Source organism: Pezoporus flaviventris, unplaced genomic scaffold, assembly GCF_033815535.1.
Source record: "Pezoporus flaviventris isolate CSIRO_AGI_PZ_B2104156 unplaced genomic scaffold, CSIRO_AGI_Pfla_v1 ptg000079l, whole genome shotgun sequence".
In the NCBI taxonomy this organism is placed as follows: Eukaryota; Metazoa; Chordata; class Aves; order Psittaciformes; family Psittacidae; genus Pezoporus; species Pezoporus flaviventris.
Window position 1 is genome coordinate 7,266,088 of NW_026892627.1, and position 7,155 is coordinate 7,273,242.

General features: G+C 40.8%; 1 long non-coding RNA gene across 1 annotated transcript; it reads left to right on the top strand.

Moving 5' to 3' along the window:
- Nucleotides 1–1,796: 1,796 nt before the first annotated feature.
- On the top strand, nucleotides 1,797–3,715 carry LOC133280124 (uncharacterized). The gene is made up of 3 exons (XR_009747078.1): nucleotides 1,797–2,005; nucleotides 3,111–3,339; nucleotides 3,491–3,715. It is a non-coding gene; the product is annotated as an uncharacterized LOC133280124 (long non-coding RNA).
- Nucleotides 3,716–7,155: the final 3,440 nt, after the last annotated feature.

Here is a 7,155-nt window from a genome sequence, read left to right on the forward strand (position 1 = left end):
GATATTTGACCCAAAACCCACTCAGCCAATGGCAATCTTCTGATGAGAAGTGTTTCATGGAAGGTGCTTGAAAACCCCCTAAAGATTACCAGTGTCTTGCAGACTTCATGCTGCCCTATACTAGAGGAAAGTCCCTGGAGAGCTAACCTAGCAACTCCATCCCTTCATGTGCAAAAGGCTGCTTTAAGTATAGAAAAGCTTTCCAGAAAAGAAAAGAAAAATCCCATTCATACCTTTTTGGCCTGTTAACATGTCCGTATAATATGAGGAAAACCATGCTGACTATCAGTCTGATGGGGAAGGAATAGTTTCTACTATAAACTTTACCGAATGGACAGTTCATAGAAACATTAAAATGAGTGTACAAGGTCAGATCAAAAGTTCATCCAAGCCTGCATTTAGCACAGCCAATAAAGTTTGCATAGGTAAAATGCATAGCAAAAGAGCAGACAATATACCCTCATTATCTCTAGCAGTCTATGGTTTCCTTATGTGTATACTGGGTTGGTTTTTTTTTGTGGTTTATTCTCTTACTTCACAGAAGCAGATCATGGTGCTGAAGTTAGTAGCCATACTCTAGATTTATATAAAAAAGTCTGGTGCTGTCATCAAGCTGGGGTCATAATGCAAGTCATCCCTAGGCAGACCTGTCACAGTGATAAAAAGCCCTTTCTGTAGGAGAAGTCGAGACCTGGAGGCTTTTGATGGTAGATTTAGACACAATTAAAGGCTAGGTAGAATTGACTGGAAATTGAGATACTGACTTGATATTCTGTAAGAGTAAAGATAGTCCTGTTTGACCTACCAGTGATTATGTTTCACTAACAAATATACTTTGGTAATGAATTCCCTCAAGTAGCTGTCAAAGATACACATTGTTGTTTCAGTAAAAATCAGAAGCCTTGATGATATGACAAAGCTGATGCACTAGAGCAAATGAAATTTCTGCCAATGAGTGTTAGAGATTCAGCTAATCAGTTCTTTAAAGCCAAGAGCATTTATTCTTTTCATTACTGACTCTAGTCATATTATAACAGTAAATACAATAAAGCTTGCTGTAAATTGTGCTAGTCGTGTATGGTCAGAGTATTTGGGGGAACGATTGCTACATGGACTGGAATTGCATTACCTTAGGTTATTAGATTACATATCATGTCCTGCTGAATTTTAATATAATTTTGTTTAAATGCAAATGATAAAATAAATGATAGCTTCTGCTTTATGGCTGTGGATTAGTTATTCAAGATGATCTTACTATTAAGTGTGCAGGGAAGATAAATTGGTTAAAGGAAAAACTTGACATCTTATCAATTTTTTCTATATAGAGGCTTTAGTGGAAAAAAAATGCTTGTTGCAGCAGTTTCCTTTTAATTCCTTAATCATGTATTAAGTAAGTCTGTACTAGGAGTTTAATATAGAATTTTTAAGTGCTTAGACCTAGTGAAAACATGTTGGACAGTGGCATTGCGGCAGCAGCAGGACAAGGGGCCTTACAATAGAAACAGCTCAAACAAGTCATGTTTCAGCTCCTTCCCGAAAACAAATTTACCAAAGCAATTGGAAAATGAGGCAGAAAAAAAATGAGACGAGAGGCAATGTTGAGAAGAAAAACCTGTCACAAACCCCAGACTCAGTGGCAGGACCAAGGACAAAAGGAGTAGTAGGGAAAGTTAGAATTAGGGGAGAGAGCATGGGTGTTGTGGCACGGAGTCATGGGACAAGAAGACATTGCTTCCACTGTGCCTGAGCTGCTGTGCCTTGAATTTTCTGTCTCCTTGGACAAGTCATAACTGGGACACATTGACGGACTGAAAAGGATTCAAGCACAGATAATGAGGGCTGTACAGCAGGATTTATGAAGAAAACTTAAGCATCGAATGTGCACAGTTTGTCTCTGTGACAGCCTGACATGAGAGCAGTGTAAATACAGATGAAAAGGAAGAGGTGTCGTTTAACATAATAGAAGGATGTTGTGAGCAAGGGCTTTCCTTGGTCCTTACTTCAAGTAAGTCTGTGTACTAATGAAGACTAAACTCAACCCTTTCTGCATGCTTGGCTGCTGCTTGAATCCCTCCTCCCCTGCCCAAGCTCCTCAGCTTGTACCCTCCCTGGAGGGAAATCACTTCAGTCATCGCATCCAGTGGGATGGAGTCCCTTTCTCTCCTGGGAGTCAGCCAAAGTCCCTTCCCATTTCTCCAGAGGCTCAGTATAAATCCCCTTAGTCAATGTTATGCTGTATGCAACCCCTGCTTTCCTATAGCTTGTAGCTCAGGTTATGTTTGAGTTGTAGCTGTTGAGGTTCTTACCTCCACTTACCTGAGTGCTGTAATCAAACACTGATCGTTGGGGCTGTTGCACATAAGCATTGGCCCTGAGGAAACATTTAGCCAATGAAAAGTTACCAAACCTCAGGGAAAGCTTTGAAGGCCATCAGGTAGGAAGAAAAGCCAGTCCTCTGGATCTGTGACTCCTCTCCCTTTCTGCAGCTCTTTTTCCAAGCCCTGCTGTTTCCTTGCTCAAGGGTAGCAGCTGCCTGAAAGTTCCTACAGTTCAGAACTAGGAAACTGGTGCCCAGCTATCAGGAAAACATCCAGAAGTAGCAATTTCCCATTATTTCTTAGATTGCATTTTAATTATTGACAGGCAGAAAGCCAGCTGAGAGCCCAAAGGCATTCTGTAGTAGCGGGTTAAATTTGGTTAATGATCTGAGTTTCTGCCAAACTCACTGCCGCATATCACGAGTGACACTAACTAGACTTGGAGGCTATTTCAGCTTGCACTGTATTTACATGAGCTATTTCATAGACTGCCACTCAGAAAATACAGAAGAGCACAGAGAAGAAATAAGGATGGGTGAGTACCTCTGGGTGGCTGACCAATTTCCTTCCCACATTGTGGAGTTACTTTTGTGCAGCTGGGGAAGAAATTAGCTATTTCATTGTCACAATTATTTAAGAAAACTCCCTCTTTCCACTGCTACCTGTCCTTCTGCCTCCCATTCCAGGAAAGAGATTTACGGGGGAGCCTGGAAATTTTGTACAAGAGGAACGTTAGGATTTCTGGGTCCCTTTCTTAAGTGCTAATGTGACTGTTTTATTTTTGTTTGCGAGGTGATTGCTTGGAGATTGAAGAACACCTAAAATGCATGCTTACTGCCTATACACAGCTTGATTACAAACCCAAAACAAGCAGGATTTAGGACTGAGAAGTGTGAGAAATTGTGTGACTCCTTACTTTAAATCAAGAAGGCAATCGTCTGTCAAGGCAATCTATTTTCCCTGGTTTATCTTCTAAGAAGAAATGTATGGCTGATAAATTCATAGAAGTTAACATAAGTAGGTAATTTTAAAGGAAATATTCACCATCTTCTAGAAATCCTTTCTGCTCAAATTTGTCTGGCTACCAAATATCCTTTAGAAGGGCTAGTACTGACCACTTTCATTCTCCCTCCAGTCCTCCACAGCTATGGATTCTCAATCCCTCTCTTCAGGTTAATCTCTACTTTATTCTGAAGGTTGCTCAACTGGGGAGAGGAGCTACGTTTGATCAGTACAAGAACTTGGAATCCACATATGTCCTAAATGCTACAAAAGAAGCAGCAACTTCTATCCTGTCAACTGGTTTTAAGCATAGTGGAAATCGTGATGAATGTCTGACCTGTGATAGCCAGTCATTCATTGACGTATCTCTCCGTGATGCTTACAGTGTTGCATGAGTCCCTCTTCTGTCAGCCTCAGTATTGCTGCATCTTGACCCTGTCTCTTGGTTTCTTTGGCCTCTGGGTCTCTGAGTGGCTGCACCACCTGCACACTTGACGAATCTTCTTGTACTTACACTCTCTTCATCTCCAGTAGTGTTTACCATGAAGCAGATGTCCAGAATGGATCAGGTGAAACATGTTCATTAAGTATGCAAAGACACCAAAATGGTTAAATTCAGCATTAAGTTCTTCACTGTAGACATCCAGAGTCTTGGTATTTGGTAGCCCTGCTCTCTGTCACAAGTATGGGATCTGAACTTCTGTTCTGCTGACAGGCAGGGTACTCAACAAAATGACCACACACTAGCCGTATAACATGCACAGTTTATTAAACAAGCACACTAACATGGATAAGCATACATAAAGTAAATGCATACTAACGCAAATCAGGTATATACCTATATATAGTAAGTTCCATAAAGGAAATCAGAGGTATATATATGTGTATAGCAGAGAGGAAAATTAGAAATGCGTCATACCATTACTACACAGGGAGAACAGATTAAGAAGAAATACATCACCAATTACCACCTGATCTTCATCATCCAAGCCCACATTTCAAGCTGGGAAGCCCCGTAGCAGTTGATGTCAGGAGGTTCAGGTAACTGGAAGAATCCCTACATGGTGTGTCCACCCAGAGGCGAGGCTTTGAATTTTGCTACAGGAGGGTCCTGCTATTGTACCCTTAGAAAAACAACTGGCTTTATGCCAAATCTCTAATTGCTTACTCTTGGGGCCATGCAGTTTCTCATGATCTCACTGTCCATGCTGAGAGCATTGGCCAGGTGCCCTGGTGTGGCTAACTATGAAGGTCATAGAACAGCTGCACCCTTATGTTTTCCTGCCTCTTTCTGACAAACAGTCACAATGAACATACACATATATACCTTACCAAATACACTTTGACAAAAACATATGTTGTTATGTCTCTCAGTTGTGAGTGGGAATCTGCTCTCAGATAGGTTCCCGTCCATTACAACTTCTCACTTGGTCAGTCACGTCTGAAAGTGTGGCCTTCTCTTTCTCCCTTGGAGAGCTGTCTGTGACCATCCTGAGAGGGACCTATAGGGAGCATGAGTTTAATCTATGCTTCTCACTCAAGACAGCAGGAAAGAGAAAACTGTCACTTTGCTGAGATCAGCTAACACACTATACTTGTTTGTCTACGTAGTCTTAATAAAACCAAGTATGAATGCTCTAACTCTGGTGGGGTTGTTTTCTTCTCTTTTCCCACTTCTTGTGTAAATAAAAGTCTAAGTGCAAAGCATCTCATTAGCAATCTTGTTTTATATTAGTTTAGGTAAACCAGAAGAGGACATTGTGTGAAGCACTTAATCGAGTAATAGGCTTAGTACTAGCATACTGGGCAAATAGAAAAAGAATTTCCCAGAAGGCTCAGTGCTTTGTGTTTAGCTCACTACCTTACCCTGTCTTTATCCTGATAATAAACTCCCAGTAAAATAGCGCTTAATAAAACTTAAACTTGAAAAAAAGTAATTTGCTTGGGCTATTGATTTAATTAACTTGAGCCCATTTGTTTACGCACTGTTTGTGTTTTTAAATGCACAGCACAGAACCCACAGGAGAATGTTTCTCACTGCAGTTGAGTGCTATACACCTTACTGCAGCGAGGTGAGGTTTGGTGCAGAAGTTTCCCTTTGCGTGTGCCCTGCTGAGGATCTAAAGGTGGTGGGCTAAAATAATCCATCAAGGACTGTGGACGCTGGTACAAAGCTAGGCTGATGTCCGTCCACTGGGAGCCCTTTGCGTGCTTGGTATAATGGAACATATGATTCTAGTGGGAAGAGCTGACAACTACATAAATGGGGATTTTGTTTGAAATTGGCTGGCTTTCCTTGTCATTTCAGAAAAAAAAAAGGCCTTTACCATCAGCTTTGCAAAGCTGATGCCTATCCTACCAACTCCAGCTCTTTTTTTTTGTTCAATTTACTGAGCTGTATTATTTTGTAATGCAAATATCACTTCATTAGCTGTGAGTCACACCATTCATTAGACCTGATGGAGTAGGTGTTCTGAAAGACCTCATCTGTGAAAGATCTTTGGGTCAGAGGTGGGTAGGTCCTTCCATTTTGCCATTTGTAAAGTGGAATAGCGCTTTCCTACTTGGTTTAGTGCTGGGAAACAGTATTCAGATGGAAGAAGCAGCAAGTAAGAGAAGGTAATTTTAGGAAATGTAACCCTTTAGTACTAGAGTATATATACAGGTTGCCTTGGCATTATGGTTGCTACTAAGCAGTGAAAAAATGTCAGATATCTCATTTTCTCTTTGTCTGTTTTTAAGGCTGAGATGTGTAGAATGCTACTTTCAGCAGTGGCATTCTTTATTCCAGTCACTCACTCTGAACTGGGGGTCAGTAGTGTTCTGGGGGAGTGTCTCTAAAAACTGTAGAACTGATTAAACTAATAGTTCTGCACAAATTTACTGAGCTAGTACAGAACAAAAAATGTGGGGGAAGGTTACAACTGCCTATTGAATTCTGGGCATCACTCTTGTGGGCATGAGAATAAAGAATTATGATCACCCTCAAATACTAAACTTTCTTTGTACGGAGACTAGAAAGTAAAGAATGCCCTCTTCTCCAAGCACCGCAGAGCAAGGTATCACAACTCTGTCAGGCCCCCACAGACTGGCCACATCACAGTTTTTACCTGGAAGGGTCTTCAGCCCAAATTTCCATTCATATAAGTTATCTAAATATATTTGAGGGTTCAGATTTTGAGGAGTAAGGGTGGTATAAGAACCTAAATGTGATGGATTAAAAAAAATGAATCTTTTTATTGTTTCCTGTTTAGTACACCATATTCTTTGTAAAACTCAGAAGGTGGTTTTGATTTTCTTCTAGCATGATATAATTGTGTATTTTGTCCTGACATTTCATTTCCCTCTTCAGCCACAGAGTTGGCATTTTATACTGCCAGCTAATTGTGCATGAGAGTTGAAAAGGGGAGAGGAATTAGACGCCTCCAAAGAAGCCCAGAAGTCACTTGGTATCTGTGGTTGGGTTTATGTAGCTAAGTGGACAGGTTTATGAAGCAGCTAGTAACCTCTACTCCTTTGGCAGTCAAAGGAGATATACTCCATCAAGCCGATGAGGTGCATCTAATTAAACTCTCTCATTAGGTTTTGCAGTGAGGGGCTCATCACATAAGCTATTGATGTTTGAGTTCATTTGGAAAACTCTCAGCATCCTTGAAGTGCCTCATGCTTACAGGACTGCTGGCCTTCATGGTCAGTGGTGCTAATGCTCAGTTATGAGGAGGATTATGTCCAGATAGTTATAAGTGGGTTCGTGCTCTTAATAAATGCTAATGAGTTTACTGTCAGAGAAATGATTTCAAAGTCAGCAAAGGTTTGGACATTGAGAGCTGTTGGT